A 24,802-nucleotide genomic window follows, 5' to 3' on the forward strand; every position below is an offset into this window, starting at 1 on the left:
ATCATCTGTAACACAAAATTTAGCAGTTCATACTTCAGTGTAAATATATTATCTGTAACAAAATTTAGCAGTTTATACTTCAGTGTCTTTATATTGTCTCTTTTTGTTGGAGGCATATATAATTTCTCTAACTGATCAGGGGAACTCAAAACACAGAGAGAGACGTCTCCTTGGAACCCTCCATCTCCTGCCCCTAACCCCGAAATATCCTTCTTCAAGTCACCCAGAGCAGTGAACAGCTGGGGGATGGCAGCACCACGTTTAATGGGGTAGTTGCCGGCTGCCAGACCCAGGACTTCAGTTACCACCTAGTCCTCTTACAGCCCTATGAAGCACACCACCATCATTTCTGCAGTTTCCGAGCCTCTGAGATGCCAAGGCTGGTCCATGCCTTCCTCTCACCTCCTATGGGTGGAATGGCTGCTCCTTAGAATTCAGGATGCTACTTATGGGGTGGACAGTAAAAAAAACATGGATTGATCTGTAGGCAAAAAATACAGGTTGATTTGCTTTCCTTATAAAACCTTGTAATGAGACAACTCCAGGCTGCAGAAACAGGAGTGTGCTTTCAATGTTCACTACGAGCACAGTTCAAATCTGTTCAAAGACATCTGTTCGACTTTCTTTTCCCAAATTGTAAATACTTCTCCCAAACTTGCAAGGTCTATACCCCATTTCAAATGAGACACTGCCATATATCAGAGTAATGAAAAGTGAAAGTGGAAGCATTGGTCGCTCAGTCATGTTTGACTCTTTGCGACCCCGTGGACTGTAGCCCGCCAGGCCCCTCTGGCCGTGGAATTCTCCTGCAAAGATACTGCTGTGGGTTGCCATTTCCTTCGCCAAGAGTAATGAATCTTGGTTCAAATAAACATACAAATGTGAAGTATCATACCCATAATTTGTAAATATTTTGTACCTTCTGATATATTCTAGACATTCTTCAAAAAGGTTGCATTCTATATATTTATCAAATATACTACATTTGTACATATTTTATCTCTTCCAATTTTTTTTTTTTTAAATCCACTTGCCATAGTGTAGTGCAAGCGTGCAGGTCAGCCACTTAACTTGGAAATAATCACAGGAATGTCCACGTTTGGGAGAGTGGTGCCTCCAGAGGCCCATCGTACATATGCAGGGGGCTCCCCAGTACTCTGCTCCGAGGCCTCTTCTTCAGAAAGCACTCTGATCTTCCTAGTTAGCAAGCAGTAAAGGGTAAGATAAGACATACCCACTCTGTTAATAAAATGTAATGTTCAAAGCAAGCACAATTTTAAAAAAATTACGTATAACTTGGCTCTGCTCTTACGTTTGTGGACTTATGGAAGTTTCTTTCTTTTTTTTTTTTTTTTTGGCCACACCATGTAGCAAGTGGGATCTTAGTTCCCCAAGCAGGGATTGAACCCATACCCTCTCTTTTGGGAACATGGAGTCTTAGCCACTGGACTGCCAGGGAAGGCCTGGTAGTTTTTTTTTAAGCTTCAGATTCAGTGGCTCTGGGGTGTGACTCAGGCATCTGTACATGTTTAAAAGCATTCACAGGTGATTTTGATGTACACACTTGGTTAAAACTAGCTCACAGATAGGTAGTTGGTGGCTGTAGTTTCCTTGAAATGCTTGCTGCCAAGCCCTAATTCCATTGTCTTCCAATTAAGTCTACAATTAAAACTAATTTCAATCATCTCATTTCAGGACTGTGAAGACATTTTTAAGAATAAATGCAGAAGAAAGCATAAAATAAAAGACTGAAAAATTTGACTAAGTAAAAGTACAGAATTTTCTAAATGTCAAAAACACTATAAACAAAGTTAAATGAGGGGAAATATGTGTACAGGTGACAAAGGTAAAGACAGAGCTTTCAGGGATTACGTGTAAAATAGACAGCTAGCGGGAAGCGGCTGTAGAGCACGGGGAGCTCAGCTCGGCGCTCTGTGATGAGGGAGAGGGTGGGACGGGGTAGGAAGGAGGGAGGTCCAAGAGGGAGGGATGCTTGTATACAGATGGCTGGTTCACGTCATTGTACAGCAGAGACCAATGTGATTGTAAAGCAATTAAATTCCAATAAAAAAAATCTTAAAAAAAAAATGAGAAAAAATGTGCCAAGAACCTAAGAAGCATTTCATGAAAGAAAAAAATGTAAGAAATGTAATCTTAATGAAAAGCAAATATATAAAAGTAAAACCAAGGGATACCTTGTTAAAACTGTCAAAGGGGCAAAGTTTAAAAGCAAGGCCCCCACATAGCCAGAGTGAGGCATATATATACTGGACCACCATTCTGGAGCAGGCTTTGTTCATATTTTTCAAAAGGCATCAATCATCCAACAAACTGTGGAAAATGTTTAAAGATGGGAATACCAGACCACCGTTACCTGCCTCCTGAGAAACCTGAATGCAGGTCAAGAAGCAACAATTAGAATTGGACATGGAACAACAAACTGGTTCAAAACTGGGAAAGAAGTACATTAAGGCTGCATATTGTCACCCTGCTTATTTAACTTCTATACAGAGTACATCATGGTAAATGCTGGGCTGGATGAAGCACAAGCTTGAATCAAGACTGCTGGGAGAAATATCCACAACCTCAGATATGCAGATGACACCACCCTAATAGCAGAAAGCAAAGAGGAACTAAAGAGCCTCTTGATGAAAGTGAAAGAGGAGAGTGAAAAAGCTGGCTTAAAACTCTACATTCAAAAAAACAAAGATCATGGCATCTGTTCCCATCACTTCATGGCAAATAGATGGGGAAACAGTGGAAACAGTGACAGACTTCATTTTCTAGGGCTCCAAAATCACTGTGGACAAGTGACTGCAGCCATGAAATTACAAGACGCTTGCTCCTTGGAAGAAAAGCCATGACAAACCTAGACAGTGTATTAAAAAGCAGAGACGTCATTCTGCGAGAAAACTTCGTCTAGTCAAAGCTATGGTTTTTTCCAGTAGTCTTGTATGGATATGAGAGGTGGACCATAAAGAAGGTTGAATTCCAAATAACTGATGCTTTTAAATTGTGATGCTGGAGAAGACTCTTGAGAGTCCCTTGGACAGTAAAGAGATCAAACCAATTAATCCTACAGGAAATCAACCCTGAATATTCACTGGAAGGACTGATGCTAAAGTTGATGCTCCAATCCTTTGGCTACCTGATGAGAACAGCCGACTCATTGGGAAAGACACTGAGAATGGGAAAGATTGAGGGCAGAAGGGGGGTGGGCGACACAGGATGAGATGGTTGGATGGTGCCACTGGAGCAAACTCTGGTAGATAGTGAAGGACAGGGAAGCCTTGTATGTTGTAGTTCATGGGGTTGCAGAGTTGGACACAACTCAGCGACTAAACAACAATATCAATCTACTGAATGCATTAATCCATTAAAATGTTTTCTAAAGGCACAGTCACCTTCCAACTAGGGGATTGTTAGCACCATGGCTGCAAGGGATCATTCAGGCCGAGAAGGAGCTGAAGGCAGGAACAACTTGCTGGTGAGGCTGACCCCGCCTGGAGACCCAGCCCCAAAGTCCGCTCCTCTAAGGCAGCTGGGGCTTTTTTTTACATTTTCAGCTTTCTTCCAGATTCTTTACAAGCTCCCAAGTTTCTTCACAACTCCCTAGCTAGGTGCAGTAGTGGGGGATTCATTCATTCACTCCTTCAAATATTACGTATTTACTGAGTACCTGACACATGTCAAGTGTTGTTCCAGGCTTTGAAGAAACATCCAGGAACAAAACAAAGACCTTGTCCCCTCTGAGCTTATGGTTTAGTGGAGGAGACAAATCTTTCCTGTTAGGTTGTGATGGTTGCCAGGGGAAATAAAGGAACTAATATCAGAGATGCTGCTTTGCACAGGCTGGTCAGAGAGGGCCTCTCTGATGAGACTATTTACAGAGAGCTAACTGAAGCAAGGTGGGGAGCCCTGTAAGCTCCTGGGGGTGCATTCCAGGCAAGAGGAACAGTGAGTGCAAAGGCCCTAAGGCAGAAAGGAATGGGAATTACCACTGGGGCTGGCCAATGAGCAGAAGAGGTGACATAGCTATGGTTTCTCATGAAAAGGAAGTGAAAGTGTCAGATGCTCAGTTGGGTTGACTCTTTGTGACCCCATGGACTAGCCTGCCAAGGTCCTCTGTCCATGGGATTTTCCAGGAAAGAGTACCGGAGTGGGTTGCTAGTCCCTTCTCCAGGAGATATTCCCAAGCCAGGGATCAAACCTGGATCTCCTGCACTGCAGGCAGATTCTTTACCATCTGAGCCACCATGGTTTCTAAATGGCACTCATCTTTAAGAAGAGGGAATAGACCTTATGACTTCAACATAAGTCAAGTCTCCCATGTAACAGGGCACGGAGTCTTGGCTCCTTGAGTTCTGCTCATTGTGTCTAGTACACAATGGATAGATCTAGGAACCATCTAGAGACCTTAAGGATGAAAAGTGGCTGGGGAGGATGGCACGTATAGAAGACCCCCTGAGTAACCCAATTCGACCACCTCCAGAGGTACTATTACCCTGAAAGAACAATAAGGGAGTAACACACTTAATGCTCATAAAGCCTTGCTACTGAGAAATAGATCAGGGTTCTGCCATAGGATGTTCAGCTTCTCAGAAAAGCGTGTTGTCTCTCTGATCTGCCTAATGAGAAAAGTGAATCATGGAAGCAAAGCAGTTTCATGGGAGTAAGCGAGAAAGTTCTGAGTTTGGCTACCATATGGGAGAAGCACTTACATACTGAGGGCTTCTGCGGACAGCGGGGCTGGGAACCGGGCTTCTGAAAGCCGCTGCAGACGCAGAGGCAGGAGACACCGTCCCTTAAGCGCCCAAAGCGGAGGCCACCACTCTCAACCACGAGCCGCCGTTCTCACGAAGGCCTGAAGGCAAGCCGCCGCTGCGACTCACAGGAAAGTGCACGAACATGCAAAGGCACGCACACACGCACTTGCGTACATACGCACAGGCTCGCGTGCAAACATCCACAAACCTGCACCCCCCCACCTGCGTGCACGCGCACACGCAGCTCCCAAGTAACGCCTTGCCGCGCTAAATCTCAGTATCACGTATCTCAGTTGTAAGGATCCCAGTTTCCGAAATTGCCCTAATTTATAACAAGAAGATGATTGGGTAAGTCGCAGACACTACAGAGGGATATTCACGGAAATTTATAAGGGTGAAAACGGAAAAGAAAATGGTTTACAATGAAAATTGTAAACCATTAAACTTCCCGCAATAGAGTGTTGGTTGTATCTGCACGGAGCGTCTATTACAAAGGATGCTGTTAGCGAATATCAATACTATATACTCCTGAGAATGAATAAGTCTAAACTGATGGTGATCAGGATATTAACAGTGGTGAGATGGTGAACTCTGCTTTTTATTTTTCTGTGCCAGTTAAAATTTTTACAAATCATATCCTTTTATGAAAAAAAAAGTTATTGCATTTTGGAAACATAGGTATTGAGAGATAGAAAAGAGGAAATTACTACTAACCACCTTCCTTTCCATTCCCCAAGAGCCAATGAATCTTTGCTGTACTCGATGGAAACGCTGTCGTGGGAGAAGCCCAAAAGGACAGCAGTGGTCCCCTGTTGCCTGTAGAACCAAACCCCTACTCCTTGCATGGCATTTGGATTCCTCCACGACCTGTCTCATTCTCACCCACCTTGAGTATGACCTTGATCAGCCTGGCCTGTCCTTCTGACCCCCTTTCAAAGTCCATGGCGCCTAAGCCCCCTTCTACAAGCCCATCCCTCATTAGCAGACCTTCCCTACCCTTTTGAGTGTCGAGATTCTGCCAGGCAGTGCAGCTTGTTAGGACCTTACCTATCTCCACGAATAATGTCATGGAGATGCCATCTGGGCTGGATCCTGGGAAAGAAAATTCTTGGCAGGAGGAATGACAATGGCAGAAATCAGAAGAATGTGCACAGCTGTTCTCAGATGCAGTGCCAGCCTCTAGCGTAGGTCAAGGAGTGGCAGGAAAGCCATCCACAACTGCTGGCAATGTGTCAGTATTTTCTTTCTCCCTTCAGATAAACCTGTTTTTTCAGCTCCCATTACTGCGGCCATCTTTCTTAAATCACACTTTTCAGGGAGGAGACCTCTGATCTCCCTATTTGAAAACTGACACCTGCCCCTCCATCCCTCACCAGGGTCCTGGGCACATACTCCCTGTGTTTTTGCCACAGTGTGACCCTTCACTTGTGTCTGTTCACTTTTGCCAGACTGAAAACACTATGCTTTGTGTGCTGTTCCTCAGGAGACCGCCCAGGACAGAGCAAGCATCCATCTGTATAGTGCAGGAATTAATCATTTACTTAACTGCCATGGCACCCCAACTCCAGTGCTATTGCCTGGAAAATCCCATGGATGGAGGAGCCTGGTGGGCTGCAGTCCACGGGGTCGCTACGAGTCGGACACGACTGAGCAACTTCACTTTCAATTTTCACTTTCACGCATTGGAGATAGAAATGGCAACCCACTCCAGTGTTCTTGCCTGGAGAATCCCAGGGCCGGGGGACCCTGGTGGGCTGCCGTCTATGGGGTCGCACAGAGTCGGACATGACTGAAGCAACTTAGCAGCAGCAGCAGCATGTCCAGCTGTACGGTGCTTCTCAAGATCCTCTATGCAACAGTTTTAGGAAATGATTTTGCTGGAGATTCCCACCTTTTCAGGTGGGGAGAAACAGGAAGCAAGAGTGGCAATTGTTGAAAAACGTGGTCTTTTCATTCACTCAGCAGCCAAAAGATGCAGAAACTCTGCCCACTTGTTCGCTAGCTGGGCACCAGGGTATCCAGGGCTTAGATACTTCATTTGTGGGAATTCAAGTTCTCCATCAACAAGAGGAAGAGGAAGATGAAAACAGAACCAGAAGAGGCAGGAGTTAACACCTGTACAGTGGTCAGCCCCAGTATGTTCAGCCATAAAAGCCAACAGTAACTGTACCTAGTCCGGAATTTGTCGCACTTTAGGAACTTTTACTCAGCCCTGTGCCCATTCCTTTCTATCACCTCTTAAGTCTTGATCTAAATTTTAAATCCTTAAAGTGGCCAGCAACTTAAGATCTATAGGGGCAGGAGACCAAGAATGGAAAGATAGTTATGCAGCAGCCTGGATGGGAGGGGAGTTGAGGGGACAATGGATACTTGTATATGTATGGCTGAGTCCCTTTGCTGTTCACTTAAAACTATCTCAACATTGTTAATTGGCTATATCCCAATACAAAAGTTGTTTGTTTTTTTAAGAAAATAATACAATGCTTAACCAGATAGACCCAATTGCATTCTGCCACAGCAGTGGTATTGTTGACATAATTGGTTTTGTATTGTAGTATTATGTATTTATAAACATACCTTCCTTTAGAAGTGCCAGCTTAAAAAAATTAAAAAGAATGGAAAGAAAAGGGCTGTTACAAGGTTTTCATATGCTACTCAGACCAAATTTATCATTTTTTTTGAAATCAGAATTTAGGACTTGGAAGATGAAATTTTAGATCTGCAGCTGATGGCATTTTTTTAAGAGGAAACGACTGAATTAACTCTACTTTTAAATCTCAATTTAAACATTAAAAAATCTTGGGGCAAGGAGAAACTACAATTTGCTACAATGACTTTCTGAAAAGATGTTATAAAACAAACAGGAACTGCTTATGCTGGTAGATCTGAAAAGCCACACTCCATCACCTGCCTTAAACTTCCTGAAGTCCAGCCGTGGTCCTTAGCCCCAACACCCGGGGAGGGGGCGGGGGTAGTCCTACTGAATCAGGCCCAAGAAGTACTGGGGAAAGCCTCGACTGAGATCCACAAACCAACCATTCCCTAGAAAGGATAATTCCTCCCTTTTCAAAGTGAGAAAAACTAGCCTACAATGATGTGAATATTTTTGTATTTCATAACAGATCCTGCAAAAGGGGCTTTTAAAATTGCACAATTCACTCTGTGGTATATTGGGTTGGCCAAAAGTTCATTCAGGTTTCCTGTAACAGCGTATGGGAAAACCCGAATGAACTTTTGGCCAACCCAATAGTTCTCTAAGGTCAAAATGGGGCCCAGAGAAGCCTCAAGCCTCTGAGAGCAACTCAGGAGCTAAAGAAAATCCTAATTCCTGAGGGAAAGTTCCTGAGGTATTCTTTGACTAAAAACATTACCTGGTTTGGAATAAGACTGAGATGTGAGAGGAAAAAAACTAAATTCCCCGCATGTAACTGTTACCAAAGGCCCATAATAAGAAATTTGTGCTTTTTCTTCCCAATACAAAACTGCACACCTACCACAAAATCTTGGGTCACATTTTAGGTGAAACGATCTCCATCAATTATTCTTTCTCTGCTACAAAATTACAGATACTCAAAATATTTAATCCAAAATTTTAATGGGAAAGTAGTGCCTTCCAATATTGTAAAACTTAAAACCCTTGCTGATTGTTTTCTACCCTTGGGAAAGGATGCACGACATAGAGGAAATGAAGTCCAGAATCTCTCTCAAACCAATTTTATTTTATTTGGTAATTTCATTCTTGCTTTCAAATCCCAGTGAATAGAGAAAGCAGGTGTCTGCCTCACTAATCATAGCCCTGGGTTTAATAACTCAAAGTTGGGTCTCCTAAGATAAAGTCTCTAAGGAAAACACTTAATGTAGAATATGACAAGCTTTCCCTAATGAGCAATTCAGTGAGAATTTTGCAGCATCCCTGGAGACAAAGGGAGGTACTTTGGAGTATTGTAAACCACGGCTAGAGATCACAGACTCCCTCTGAACTTGCCCACAAGCACCTGTTCAGGAAGGATACTGATCGTCTCAAAGCTGTCAAAGGAAGAAATCTCAGTCTTTTTCTTGGAAATTCACTCCTAGACACATTTTACATATACGTCACTTAGCACAGTGGCAAGCACATAAGTAGGCGAGATACAACACTGGCGTTATGTAGCTTGTACTTTTCTGGAAAATGCCCTTTCAGGGGTAATGATGAAGGTGATCACCCTGCCGCCCAAACACGTCCTGGGTTCCTTCCTCAGTTTCTCCTTCTTCCAGATTCTTTTGTCCGGTTTTTCTGAAGATAAATTAGTAAAAGTAGTCTAGGCACACAAGACTATGATATTAGAGATAAGCAGAAACAGAAATAAAACAAATTACAACCACTGCATAGTTCCTAGTCATTTATTAGCATAGAATTTTCTGCAGGTTGGTGACCATTTTACAGGTTGAAAAAAATTAACTTCAAGGCAGTATAAACAATTTCCTCAAAGTTGGTATTGTAGCAGATCTGTGTGTTATCAATTCATTTTCACACAAAACTACTGGAAATTTGTTTGGGACATTTCCAGTCAACCACTGGCTGAAATGGATATGAGCCATCCTTTTAGCTGCTAACTGTAATGAGGTGTAGCAGTTTGAGACGATGACGCCCATTGCACAGCAATGCTGAAGTTAATTATCTACACCTTCCCAAACTGTCCTGACACCCTAACCACTGTTCTGTGAGTTATGGGCTGTGGAATAAACAACTGGGACCCTAATATGCTAATACTGCACAGAATACTGGAATTAAAAGTCCAAGCAGCAGTCGCTCCCAGCCTTTTGATTTCACAGACCACTATAAAAATCTCTCGGGATGGCAAGCTTTTTATTTTTACCAAATAAGGGCATAGAGTAGACAATTTTTTTTAACTGAAAAAATATTTTGAAGTCATTATACCGTCTTTTCTTTTTCCTGTTTTGCCTCAGATCAACACCCTTCTGCTGGTCATTCAGCAACGGTGGGTTGAGACTTCCAGCACCAAGCCTAACCTTGCACTTAGGGTCCACAGGTCACAGCTTACGCACACTGACCCATAGCACGGTCGATTCCAGACAGGGCTCTTTCCTTATTCCTTCAAACTACAAATCCCACCTCCATCCCACGCCTACTGACTCACTGCCACCGTTAACTTGGATCCACCCCACTCCTACCAACTCACTACCACCGTTCACTTGGAGACAGAAATTTCACAAACCCCTAATTGAGGCCATGGCATTTACAGCTCTTTTTGTTCCTTTCCTTTAACTTTCAGGTTTTTTATTTAGGTATTTTATTTAACAAAAGTATTACTAAAAAGCTCCTTCAGGGGACAAAGCTACTTTATTTGGACAAAATTTGCTACATATACAGAAAAACTTGAGATGTATTTCCAGTCAGCCCAATCCCAATCATTTGGTAATTACAGCCAAAAGTTTGGAAACTCTTACTGGAGACATGACCTGTTTACAATATTTTTATTTTATGTGGAAAATACACACACGCGAGCAGCTTCTACTAATATCTGTACATTTTATGAGAAGTGAAAATAGTTTCATGCTATAAAAGTTTACTCAAAAACAATTTCAAACTATTAGGCTTTAAATAATGAGATGATTTAATTTTATTAGAATAACAGTCAGAATATTATATTCAGTATATACTCTTCTACATAAAACACATTTGCATGTGTTTCTGAAAGCTACTTGTAAAAAAAAATTGTTTAGAGGTACTATCTATCACATTTTGAAAATGCCCGGGTACTTTGGCAGTATTTTCTAAGCATTATGTTAATTTGTGTATTTTTTTAAAGTAAGACAAAACTGGATGGTCAATACAGGTTTGTGTATTGTTCTAAAATCTGGCATATTCTTTGACAAAGTTTATTGATGTTGTTTTCTCTGCACATGATTTGTTTTACTAGCATCTGGGGCAAACATGGATCTCTTCTAACTTTCTCACTAACTCATGACTCCAGGAACCAGCAAGCTTACAGAGAAGTCAGACTGGCTCATCCTGTGCCTGAGGTGAGATGAAGTTCATTCCTGGCTCTCAGGAGGACTGAGGGACAGTGGCCAGCCACACCCGACTGAGCACAATCAGAGATGCCTGCCAACAACACAGCTAAGAAGCTCTCTTTAAGATACTATGGACTTTTACAGGCAAATCTTAGATAGCCAAGAGTGCTAAGTCGGCCTCTATTCTACTTCCCCACAGGAACACGCAGGGAGGGAGATGGAAATGCAAGGACACAAGGAGACGCCTTCAGAGTAAAGCAGCAGGAACCTCCCGTTGCAGGCGGAACAAAACACGACAAGAGGGAAGAAGCCTGGACAGTGTGGTTATATAATTCTATCCTGACCTAAGACAAAGGGGCGGAAATTGGGCTATGTTTAGAAGAGTTGAAAAGGAAATGGAATACAATTACCCAGGAAGGAGAAGTGGAGCAGACTTAACAGATCTGATCAATTCTGGAATCCTTTATACTCAATGCTTTCCCCACATTTAGGTCAAGAGTTCAGAAACGAAAGGACAGAGACCAAGCATCAGAGCACAGATGAACTTAGGCTCTTCCGTCAGGGCAGGTGAAATTGAGAGCACATATTGTAAAATCCAAACACTATATTCCAAAAGGAACACAGAAACACCTTTGAATGCATGACATCTAACTTTAGTCAGGCTGAAAGAGCCAGGCTCCCTCCACCAGTGTGAACTGTCCTGCTGGCAATGTTTTAGAGGCTAGAGTTGTGCTTTCTTAGTCAAGATACATTTTATCTGTCTACAGGTCCAGTTCACAGAAGACATTCAAATTAGGTTTCACGTACAAAAGCAGTGAAGTCTGGGGGTCTCCAGTGTGCTGTGCTGATAGGGTGATCTTCCATCTTTCTACTCATCCCAAAATTACTTTCTTCAGATTTCTTAGTTTTCAAGGATGACCTTCTCAGTGGAGTTGTATTTTGCAGAAAAGTCCCAATGTGCACTGTAATGAGCAGTTGGTCTGAGATTCCAAAATGGAGATGAGAGCTACTAAAAATGGAATTTTTTTCAAAACACACTGCTAATTTAAGATAAACCCAAGTATTTGGAGTCAAAACATAAACTGAAGGCAGTTTTCTCTAAAGTTATAAATAGATTAATAAAATTCAGAAATAATCATACACTCAAGAAAACCTGCAAGGAATAAGAATGAAGTATCTCAACAATCTTCCTGAAAATGTGCTACAAATTTCAGCGTCACAAATAACAGAATCCCACATTTCCAGTCACTGTGTTCATTTGAAGTACACATTTCATTTGTACTATGAATGTGATATCCTAAAACATGAGAAAAAGTCACATGTAGGTAGAAAATCTTTATAATAATTAAAAATTTTAGAGGAAGTATGCTTATTTTTTAAAACAAAACATTAATATTCAATTTACTATGAAATAAATGCCCCTAAGCCAGCAGGAGGTAGGTACTACCTAGGAGGGTGGTCCCACACCTGATGCCTCAGGCCCTGTTCTTACCATCTGCACCTTCTCGCAGCCCTCTGCAGAAGGCTTTTTCACCATGACGTCACAAAGCTCTGCACTTGTGGCTTCAACAGTTCAGTGTGCACGGCGGTAAGTATCCTTCAGGATCTGGTGCTCCATTCAAAGGTGACAACTACTGACGGAGAGTGACAACAAAGCCGGAACAAGGTCAGGTGTAAAGTGAAGATGGTCTTTAAGATCAGGGCTTCCTGGATGACAACAAACCTCTACACTCAGAAACTGTAGTTTTGTCGTGGAAATGATCCAAAGCTTTCTTCTGATCTTCCAAACAGGGTCTAAAACATCCAAAATATAGACAGCCGTCGTCTGAGGCTCACTGTCGTGTGTGTGCTGCTGAGTATTGGCTCTCCCCACATATCTAATCGACCTTGGGTAACTGAGTCAGCCTCTGAGCCTCACAGTGATGTGCACGGCTGTGACGAGCAGCGAGCCAAGGACGTACAGACCTTCCCGTGGGACATACACACTAGAAAGGCTACTGTCATACAACTGAGGCCAACGTAAAACAAATTTAGGTTTCATTTAGAAGTTTCTAGAAGGCAACCATCAAATACTGACTATATTCATGCCATCAACTCTCCACTATGTTCAGGATTCTACAATAGTTCTTGAAATTATACAACAGGGACAAAAGACCCGCTTTTATGGTATTTTCTCTAATATTTAAGACATTTTAAATTAAGCTAATCCTTGAGCCACATGCCCATTCATAACATACCAAAATGAAATCAAACTCATTACTAGGAAACACACTTGTATTTCCCAATATCACCTGACACTATCTTTAAAATAATAGTATGCCAGTGAGAACTACTCAAATTAACATCAGAATGTCTACCCTTCAGGAGATTTCCCATACTATCTCATAATCTCCAGGAAACCAATTCCCTGCCTTCAAGCATCTTAGCTTAGTTATATAAGAGCTTACCCCTCCCCTCATCCCCACCATCATCTTTATTCTTAGGCTCTTAAGTTTTTCCCTCTCTTGGGTCTCTTTCATTTGTACTCACAGTGTTCAGAATCTAAGAAGGTCTTTAAAATATTCATTCCAGTAGGGACCAAGTCTTTTCCTGGCTAATTCCTTTGGGATATATCAAATGCCTAGGCCCAGTCAATACTGTGGCTAGGATTGGCTAAGAGGAAACACCTCTATTGACAAAAGTATCACAGAAGGACCATTTTTTTAAAAAGTCAGTTGTAATGGGAAAGCAGCAAAATAGGCAATACATATTTAGGTTAAAATGTAACTTGATTTTTAAAAATTCTGATTTTTTCATTGTGCCATTTATTAAATATGTATCAGCCAATTCCTATTAAACCAAGCAAAGCAAAGGGAAGGAGGATGCAGATACAGGATAAACTGTGTACTTTATACAGTTTATCAGGTTCTATACGCCTTCTAATAGAAATGTTATCAAAATTTCTGTTCTACCAATTTCTGTATTACTGGATTATCTACTAATAATAAAACTTGGAATAAATAATTAACACCCTACTGAGCTAGCACTCAGTCTCTAAAGTTCCTTGAATTCTCCTCATCCTTTCCCTTTAATCTTTTTTCAATTGCTCTGAATAAGGTCTTAAAAAAAATCAACCTTTCCCCAGTTTTGGTCAAAAGAAAAGGGAGGCAATCATATTTGACCATCAATATAACTACCCATCCCAGAATGCTTAAATCTCTTAATCCCAGCAGGACAAGCCAGAGAGGACCACCACCAATCACGGCACTGCAGTCATCCAAAGAACGCCTGATTCTCCTATCAAACGCCAGTTCTCCACCCATCCCTTTGGTGAGAATGCTCTAGTTCACACTCTGGGTCTACTTCAGAGTAACCCCCAGTTTTAAAACAGTGCACGTGGAATACAGGCAGCATTCCCGTTTTAAGGGAAATAGTCCTTCTTGGAAAGTCAAGTTTTGTTCCTTCTCCTTTTCTTTCACACAGTCTGTTTCCTGGCCATTTTCCTTTCCTAATTCATTCATTCAACAACAAGGAGAGAGAAGCAGGCAAAACCGAGCGGCTCCTTTCCCTCTTTATTGGCACTTCCGTCCCACATGATGATATCTAATTTCAAAACTGGCAGCATTTTGCCACTGGTGTATCTGGATATATTGGGTAGAATCTGCATTTCCTGCTATGACCATGCTGAGGCCATTTCCAGGTTGAAGTTTTGTAATTACTACCTTTAGGACTGTCGCCTGACAATTATTTCATCTTTCTCCTCCTGATCAAGAATCACCTCTGACTAAGGAAGTGACACTACATGAGGTAGAGAGAAAGGCAAAAAAGCTGATCAAATTGGCATGGGAAGATTATATAAACTGCCTGGGAGAATACAAGGTCCATAAAACCCCCCAAATCTTCAAAAGATAACTGTCTCCAGAGTATGACATTGATACTAACAACTGAGAATTTGAGACATGCATGCTAACTTAGAAATACAAAATTATAATGCCTATTCTTCTATATGTTTTATTAAATCTATTGATTCACCTAGTAAGTTATTATATATACAAAAACAACAATTTCCAGAGTTCCTAAATATTTCCAACATATTCAACTTAGGGATCCAAGATTCTGAACATGCCATCACCAAAAAAAATTGCAAACCTAAAAAACAAAAAGGAAAAAAAATTAAACAATGTCAAAAGGAAAAGATTTTCTTAGAAAAGGTCAGTATTTTATAATTTTCAAAATGACATTTTAAACTTAATGCTTTTCCCCCCATTTACAGTTATAAGTTTTTAAAGACTAACATCAAAGTTCTCCTTAATAACAAAGCTGTTTACTTACAACAAAATAAATACTGAACTATACTCATGCACGTTACCTATTTAAATATTTACTGGGTCAAAATACCTTCATATTTACAATTTGAAAATATAAAGTGGTACTGGTTTTGGCTTTTTCTTTTTTTAAGCTATCATTAAGGTAACAAACATTCAGATGCATAAATGAAAGTTTTTATCTCCTTCTTATGTAACTCACCTTGGAAACTACGTTTTAGCCAGTTAACAGTGGTTAAAGTCTTCGTACTTCTACTACACTAGCTTTTAGCACGTGAAATAAGAAAGATGACCTTCAAAGTTCTTGTAAACTCAAAAAGGATCTATCTATATAGGATTTATTTGAAAAAGAAAAACAATTTTGTTTTGGAAAATATAAGACATGGTTATTTTTAACCAGTAATTCTCATAAAAACATTAATACAAAAAATGAACTATAGGAACAATTCTCCTAATTACAAGTTTAAAAACCATGCTATTTAGGCCAGCCTATTTAATGATTCCATAGAAAATTGAAAGTTCAGAGTTCACATTTCCAAAAGAAGAGGAAAACAATAAATTAGTAAACAAAATAAAACAAAAGGAAACAATCTATTGTATACTGCTTTTTTTTTAGAACAAGGCTAGGCTGAATTATTTAAGTATAAATTGAGCTCACAGATATAAGCTTATTGCACTCTGGATTAGCCAAAACAATGCCTGGATTTACGTAACATGTAAATAAGTTTATCATCACAGAAGGTCATATAACATGAAATAGAAGAATATATTTTATAAATTTTAGGTCATTCTCAACATCTGACAAAATACTATCCATAAAATACTATTTGTGATACTATCTGTAAGAAAATACTGTTTGTAGGGAAATTAGGTGATGTTTAGAACTATACTATAACTGAGTCTCTAGAAGAAAACATGAAAATAAACACGAGTTAAAAAAAATAATTCTTAATGCTGTCAGTATTTTAGAATTTGCCCTCTGTATTACTCTCTGGAATAGAATGACTATTTCATTTCCTCAGCATCTCATCAATTAAACAAACTGATATATAATTTATTTAGACTAAATGTAAGTAAATTTATAATATTTTTGCTATTAATGCCATTACATGTAGTAGAGGAAATGAAATAACATAAAGAACCACTTACTCTGAAAAAGTAGCTAAGTATAAGATCTGAATTTTAGCCAGGGATCTGCTGAGATTCCATTCTGGGGGGGTCTGGAAGGATCAGGTCTAGGAATTGCCTGCTACATCAACACATTTAACAGGACATGGTCCATCGGAATAAACTTAATAAAGAGAGCCTCTACACCCCCCTAAAATGTTTTACTATAATAGAGTGCTGCTATCATAAAATATATTTTGAACTAAGATACATGCAATAATTGGACCAGAGTTAACTGATAGAACTAACACTCTTAATGGGCACTTCACATTAAAAAAAAAAAACAAAAACACATACATACATAAAACATGAAAATTCTTTATAACAGAAAAACCTGTGGCAAGAATTTTTACTATCTAGTCTGAAAAACTTGTTAAATCCACAGTTCCTTTTGAGAGCAGACTATATTGGATTTCAAAGGGGGGAAAATTATTTCAATCTGCAAATACCTACCAGTCTGAGGTGCTTTCCTATAATAAACATTTTGCTGCTACTTAAGTAGCTCACAAGATCTCAATTTTTTCAAAGTAATGTTTAACCAACTCTAAAAGGTTTAATTGATATACGGTTTTATATAATTAATCCTTTTGCTATTAAACACTTGAACCAGTTTAGTTAGGGTGCCAGCATGTTGTTTAACATCTTTTGTTCACAACTTACAAAAAAAATTAAGCTTGTAAAGAAAGGAATTGGGGTAGGAGAGGAGAGACAGAAAAACATGAAGGCCTCTCTTTGTCTCAGGCTTTGCCATTACCATTCTGTCTGCAGTGGTTTCAGGACGAGGCGATCGCACACCTTCTAGTCAGAAATCAGATGACCTCAAAACAACCTCATTTCAGTCTTAGGCCTCATGTCTTTCGTTTAGAGCTAAAAACAAAAATACATGTGAATGAACAAAAGGTCATGAAATGAAATCTCTAACATGACACTGAAATGTAAAATATTAGAAGCCATTATTAATCTCAGAAAAATGAAAATGTACACATTTCCATCCAGAGTATCGTAACCTTACTTAGAATGAGAGGGTACCCTTCTTACCCTGTCAGCTGCTAGGTATGACAATAATGACAATTTAATTCCAAGGTGGTTCAACAGAGCCAGAGTAGTATTTTATTCATTCATCTCCTGAGATGATGAAATGTTTAGTTCTTACAGAGTTAAACATAACAATATCATTAATGAAGCTAATGATGTTAGAGAGCAACTAAGCTCTTCTTTATGCACATAAACCGAGGCAAGAAAGAAGTGTAATAATGAACCAGAAGAGTGGTCTGGGCCTAAGAAACACACTTTTGTGGTTCTAAGAACTCCTCCTTCCAACAGTAAAGTAGACGGAAATTAACCTGTTTCTACAATCAAAAAGTGCTCCACTCATTCAACAAACTGAATGTTCTAAGTGCTGGAAGCCAAATGCTAAAGATGAGAGATGGCTCCAAACCTCAGTGAGTGGGATCCTAGCCTTTTATTTCCTAACTTTTTGTCTTAGGTCTGGGTTATAACGTGGAGAGGACAGAAAATAAGGACTGCTCTGTTTCCACGAGAGGAGGAAGGCAGTAGGTATCAGGGACAACAGAATGAGACGGTAGGGCTGGAAACAAAACCCAACGAGAAGCCCTGCGTTCACGATGCAAGTGAATGTCAGTCACCAACTGGTCTCTTTTTACTTTTTTTTTAAATTTTAACTTTTTTGGCTGTGCTGGTCTTTGCTGCCGCAGGTGGGCTTTCTCTAGCTACGCTCTCATTGTGGTGTGACAGCGTCTCACTGTGGTGGCTTCTCGTTGCCGAGCATGGGCTCAAGCTCGTGGGCTTCTGTACTTGTGGCTCACAGGCTCTACAGCACGGGCTCAGTAGCTGTGGTGCTTCACAGCGTGTGGGATCTTCCCAGACTGGGGATCAAACCAGTGTCCCTCACATTGCAAGGCAGATTCTTAACCACTGTACCACCAGGGAAGCCCTGGTCTCTATTTTAATGTGAACCTTGTGTTTTCAAAACCCTACATTAATCCTGAAAATTAGTTCTCTTTCATTTGTACAGCGTCAGTGGTTTCAACAAGTGTAAACATTTCAGACTATTTTGTAAAGTTAAACGAGCCAAGAAACTTTGAGAATCACTTACTATAAGAGTACTTCATTCACCTGAAGCTACAATTTAAAACTCAGAAACTCTGTAGCCAAAGTTCCACTAAAAGAGATGGCCTTAACTATAGTGTAATGAAAATGAATATCTTACAAATTTTTATGCCATTCATAAATATCCACCAAGTAAAATACATGAATTACCACTAACGTCTACACATTGTTTAATGTTTCGCATTTCTCTGCTTGATCTATACCAACGAAATTCTTTAACTGTATATGAATATGGTACCTTACCAAAAAATATCAAAATATATACATATGATTCAATTTAAACTCTATGTTTGTCTTAAATCAGGGGTCATAAACACATCTGAATTAGCTTATCTTCTTAATTTTTTATGTGAACTCCAACTAAATCTAGTATCTAGACAACTGTTACAAAGTTAAATGGTTTGACTTTGAAGTTTCTAGGTCTCAGAACCATCCTGTAATAAACTGTAATTTATACTTAAATATTTAGAATAAAGAAGACAATAACCGTTTTGAGTCATATCTAGATTTAGGGTATGATTTGCCTCAAGTGAAAATATTAAAAACAAATTCAATAAGCTTTGAAGATCATTTTCCCGTGGATGTTCATAAGATGATTCTGTAAGCTTTTTATTCTGATGCATTAAAATTTTCATCAAGGAAAACTGCATGCCGGTCTTATTTGTAAGCAGTCAGTGCTGCCTCATTTATCACGTATGTCATAGATTCCTGTTTTCCGTTGCAATAAATTTCAAAGAAAACATAAATAATCGATAGATACACATTTTTTCTATAAGCCTTAAACACTTACCTAAAAATCTCAAATTTGTGTCTTACATCAACAAAGAGAACTTGCAGTTCTTCTCAACTCATATTTCCTAGCATTCTTTGGCAAAAATCAAAAAGTAGCTGCCTCTTCAAAACTCAAATCTCTCCCTTGAGCAACTTTTAGCCTCATGCATACTATGTTCACAGCTTCATTTCCCCCTTTTGCTTCCGTCATAGTATGTTCTGTCATACAAATTACAGCTCCATCATGTTTCCTGAACCAATTCATCCAACCCAGAAAATGCAACAACAAATATCTGATACTATTCTTCAAGTTCTACAGTTTTCACTGCTCCCACTTTGGTCAAGGCCTTTAATGATAAGCCAAGAGATTTTAATACTCAGAAGACATGTTTTACAGCTAATTAAGGCAAGTAATTTTATACTCAGTTTTAAACTATACTAATCATAAAACTCCATGTGTCACTTCAAGACTCCTATACTGAGGTCTCCTGTTTAATAAAATCAAACCGTTCCATTAAGTTAATTATAAATTTCAACAAATCATAGAATCAAATTTCTATAAAAACAATGCCTATCTGTTTAAGTGTATCCAATGAAATATACGTTCTCATGAAAATCAGTCCCTTAGTTTAGATGATACTATAAGTGCCATACATTTATCAGTCAGAAAATCTCAAATTTAAGGATTCTATGGGAAGATGGGAAAATGTTCCAAAAAATCATGTTGAGACAACTGCTAGCCACTTGGAAAACTTATGGCTAAATCCTTACCTTCATTCCTTTACAAAACAAATTCCAGATATACCACAATTAAAGTTAAAACATGAGACTATAAAAATTCTTGAAGAAAAAATTATTTAATAAATTTTGAAATACAGGAAGGACTTTGATTTTTTTAATTGTAGAAGTCAAAAAGAAGTCACAATTGATATTATAAAAGACAAATCAAACAAAAAATCAATTATAAACAAAAACAAACAATAAACCAAGATAAATATTTGCATCAAATATTAATATGCACAGTCTTGACAAATTGCTAAGAAAAAGACAATTCATTGGAAAATGGGCAATGACTACAGACAATTCACTGAAAAATAAAAATGATCTATAAACATGAAAACATCTTCAAACACTCATAATTTAAGAAATGCAAGTTAAAACAACATACTAAAGGATGAGCAATGACAATCAAGAACCGGGAGGATGGGGTGCTCAACCATACCACTAGGAGAGGTGTAAACTGATACTAAATGTTTGTGGAACAATGGTAATATCTATAGAAATGTGGAAACCTACATGTTTTTGACCCACAAATTTGACTTCTAGGACCAGGATTCTTTATATTTCTTCTTTCATGTAACCAAAATATTTGTACAAGGAGACTATAATGACAATGTTACAGCTCTAACATTAATGTACAATAACAAAAAAAAAATGTGGAAAATCATCCTAATGTCTGTCAAAAGGAAGCTGGTTTAAAAAAATTATGTTTCATTTCATCTAGCTGAGGAAAGGTGTCCTAGATAAACAGGTTTCACCAACTATCTGAAAGAACAGCAGTCCTATAAAACCATTCATACGCCAAAATGGAATAAAGCAAAGAAGCAATTACCTTAGGTCACATCCTGCTAACGGATGCACAAAATAAATCGAGATAAGCACGGATGCTCACAAAGTTCAAAGCTATGGAAGCCAGATACCGAGATGCTGAGTGTGGTTCCTGGGGAAGGACTTGAGTGGGGCCACTTTCACTTACTGGGGTGCACACTGCCTCTGTAACAGCCCGCTGGAAGACAGACACTGAAGGCTATTTTGGCTTTTTGCTTTTTTTTTTCATAAAAGCAAAAATCCTCCTTGGAATTCTTCTGGTTAGAGAAAACAGGCACTCAAGTAGGACTTTCTTTAAAATGAAGTAGAATAAAGAGAATTTTCGAAAAGTAGGGGATATCAGTATCAGTAAGTGCATAAATGACACCACTAAACAGACAGATATACAATATCATTCATTAAAAAAATAATTTTTAAAAAGTATGCAAAAGTGTGAGTAAAAAAAGGGAAAAAACATGAAAATTATGAAAAGCTATCCAAGAAACTGTCAAAACATATAAGAACGGGGGAAGGGCTTTCTACTTATTACTTTATAACTACTGTATATAATTTTTGTTATATATGTAATTATTGTTCTATAACTAAAATGTTTTTCAAGGATGCTTTGCTATTTCGGCATTTCAAGACTATGGATTGATTTCTCAAAATGGAAGAGAATTTACAGCCTTGAGTTATGTTTCACGAGCCATCCTCTGAACATGAGGATGTTTGAGGACCACAGAGGCACTCAGTGGTCACCCCGATATAAACTGTCATCATGGCCCTGGGCACTGTGCTTCTTGAAGCTGGCCACCACTAGCTTCTTCATGCTCTTAAATCTGCACCTGCAGGCAAAGTACACTCTCACTCTTATAAACGAGGGGCAGGTTGCAAGGTTTAGTTTACATTTAAGTGCCTAATGGGCTATCCAATAACAGCCCAGCATGTGCCCCAAAGTCAGTCATCGCTTGTTTACCATATCCTCTATCCTAGAGATAGGGCCAGTCCAATGAGCGTGTTGTTGCTAGAGATGTCTCCTGTGATCGTAGTCGCCAAACCCAACTCCTTCAAATAACAATCTTGCCATTCAATGTGATACCCACTATGATAGACAATACATGAAACTGGCCAGGATTTCCAATAAAACATTGCTGAAGAAAATCAGTCTCCTAGGAAGGAGGAAAAAATGAACAAAATAGGCTCCAAAAAAAAAAAAAAAAAAATCTGTCCATTTAAAAATGGTCTTAACTCTACAAACCTTTCCACGATTATCCCAAATCAGCACTAAGCAGAGACAGAACTTCTGAATTATTCAGCAGGACAAGAAGGCATATCTCCTCCTCTGGCACGACTAGATGTTGGCACTTGCAGGAGCCCTTCACCCTCAAAAGTTTATGACAAATGCACCTGATAATTACAGTGCACCATTTCTCACTGGGAGCCACGGTGCGTAACCACTGGCATGTACACAATTTTGAACATTTTCAACCTGCATTTTTCTTCAGTTATTAGGCCACTATAATTGAAAGTGCTGTGGGACTTATCAGCGTGTTAATTAATGCTAATTAATTTTACCTGAGCCCTTACTAATATATTATAATAAATTCCAAACCCTTCTCTTGCTCCTATGTATGGGTACACAGGATCTCCTTTCTAAGGCTAACTGTTCCCCTATCACACAGTCCCTGTGGAATTTTATTCCATGAATGAGTCCCTCCTTCATTTACATCTTCCGTTTTCTCTCCAATGCTTCCTTTCCTTTTGTCTACAGACACTTTCAGATTTCCTGATCCAGAGCTAATCCACAATCCATTTCCTTGAACACACCACTGAGCTTAGCGAACGTCCTTCTTCCTCTTTGTGTTTCCTGCCAAATCTGTAGAGGGATCTACATTTGTTCATCTACTCTTTCCTGAAAAGTGACTGCATGCCAGAGCATGGGGACACACATCAGCGTGGCCTCCCGGGAGCTTATGGTTCCATTGCACAGGCAAGCAAATACAGTTTACTGCCAAGTACTCCTAAGGCCTCGCCTACAGGCTCCCTGCCTGCTCCTAACAGACAGCATCTCCTCTCTTCAACTGACAATTCAGTTTCTGAAATGACTTCTATCCTGAGCTTAAAAGCACGAGCTGTCGCTGATTTTTGTATCTTCCACTTCTCTCAGTATTTAGCTTAATGTTTTCTATATAGTAGGTATTCAAATGTGCACAGTGGACAGATCAGAACGGAAGAAAACAGACTGATAACAAAGCTAATTACAACAATACAAGAAAGCAAGCATATTTAATAATATTCCCTATTAGTAGGTATATTTCAAATTACATTATGGATTTGCCCTATTTTCTCTCATAATGATGAAATATGTATGAACTCAAACAAGAAATGTCTTTAAACAAATGCCCTGGTACAATCTGATCACTCTGTGAACACAGTGCTCAGATTATGCTGCAATTCATGTGTGCTTACCACAGTAGCTGTGGGTGGCAGTGGTCTAGTTCTCCCATATTGAAACTATTAAAATTAGACATCCAGGTAAACTATACATTTAATTGAAAAAAATGATTACTTTGTTACAAATAATACAACCCAAAGGCAGCCCATACTAACTAGCCATTATATCCTGCAAGTTATTGCATGTATGCTTCCCTTTACATGTATGTGTGTATGGGGCTGTTTGAAACTTTGCAGAATACTACTATTCTTTCCATTCTTCATAGTTTTAGCAAATGCTAAACATCAATGTCCACCATGTGTATCGATTTTAGCAGCAAATTAACATACTTCTAGTAAATGAAAATAAGCATTGAGTATTTTCACCTTATTTTGGTAGGTCGAGCAAGATATCAAATTTAAGTTAAACATTTAAGGGTTCTGACTATATTCCATTAGAACTATTAGAACAAATCTAGAAGGATATTTAAGAGTTATTTTAGAAAGTAATATATTCATCTAACATAGCTGTAGGTATTTTAGCTCTTCTCAGGCCTTTTTTTTTTTAATTGGAGTATAATTGCTTTCCAATGTTGTGTTAGTTTCTACTGAACAACAACGTAAATCAGCCATATGAATACAAATATCCCATCTCTCTTGAGCCTCTCTCCTACCCCTCCATCCCACCCCTCTAGGTCATTACAGAGCACTCTTGTGACTTCCAATAAATTTTATCTTCTGATAACTAACACTTCACATTCTTTAAAAATGATACAGTACAAAACTCTACACTTGGTTATGCTATATCTCACCTGACTTTTGGCTTATTTTTCCAAACTATCCAGAAGTTGAAATTCTCTTGATTCTGAAAACTGATATACTTCCCTCTTCCCTGGTTTTCAATTACAGAAATTCAGTTCAGCAAAGCTCACTCATGTTTGCTTCTCAGCTTTACAGAAGCAGGGCTATGATACCTGGAGAAAACATTTTACGTTCCACAAGCCCTCTGGAGTTATATTACCTAGCTGAATTCCAAGATCCAGAACTAATCTTCTGAGGGTGTACAAAAATAATCAGTTAAAGGTATCCAGTAGAGTCATCTCCCAGGGATGGACTGATTTCAATGGACTAAGACCAGAATACCAGTTCAGCAGTGAAGAGTTACAACAGCCAACAGAACCAAGAGAAATGAGTGCCCTCTGATCATTGTATTCTCATACACGCGTGTCCACAAGCAAACCATACTGGAAACCAATATATAATAAAAGGGAATCAGATAATTGAATCATTTGCTCACTGAACTCTTTCCATGTAGACACGCACACAGGAAGCTAAATTATAATCAAGCATTTGTTCAGGGAGCACAGAAATCTAAGCAACAGAATCCATTATCTAACATATTTTAAAACGTCAGGGTAAACAGTCTCTGGTATCATTCTCTACCACAGGATTATTACTCTAGTAAAACTGAGTTTTTATTCCAATCCCAAAGAAAGGCAATGCAAAAGAATGCTCAAAGTACCGCACAATTGCACTCATCTCATACACTAGTAATGCATAAATTCTCCAAGCCAGGCTTCAGCAATACGTGAACCGTGAACTTCCTGATGTTCAAGCTGGTTTTAGAAA

At 39.1% G+C, this 24,802-nt stretch overlaps 1 protein-coding gene and 1 long non-coding RNA gene across 7 annotated transcripts in view; both read right to left on the minus strand.

Annotated features, from left to right (window-relative positions):
* XKR6 (XK related 6) overlaps window positions 1–24,802 on the minus strand; it is a 309,158-nt gene that overhangs the window by 200,163 nt on the left and 84,193 nt on the right. The window lies entirely within an intron of this gene.
* Window positions 9,133–24,802, minus strand: part of LOC147366610 (uncharacterized) — a 97,739-nt gene continuing 82,069 nt past the window's right edge. For 3 of the 5 annotated variants that reach the window (XR_015168868.1, XR_015168869.1, XR_015168867.1), the window contains one exon: window positions 15,204–17,119. This is a non-coding gene — a long non-coding RNA (uncharacterized LOC147366610). Of the gene's footprint in view, window positions 14,910–15,203; window positions 17,120–24,802 lie in introns of those variants that run through there. The other 2 variants (XR_015168871.1, XR_015168870.1) reach the window with 1 other exon arrangement.

This window comes from Bos grunniens, chromosome 8 (genome assembly GCF_055505025.1).
Source record: "Bos grunniens cultivar Pamir isolate PY7600 chromosome 8, Bosgru_T2T1.0, whole genome shotgun sequence".
Taxonomy (NCBI): domain Eukaryota; kingdom Metazoa; phylum Chordata; class Mammalia; order Artiodactyla; family Bovidae; genus Bos; species Bos grunniens.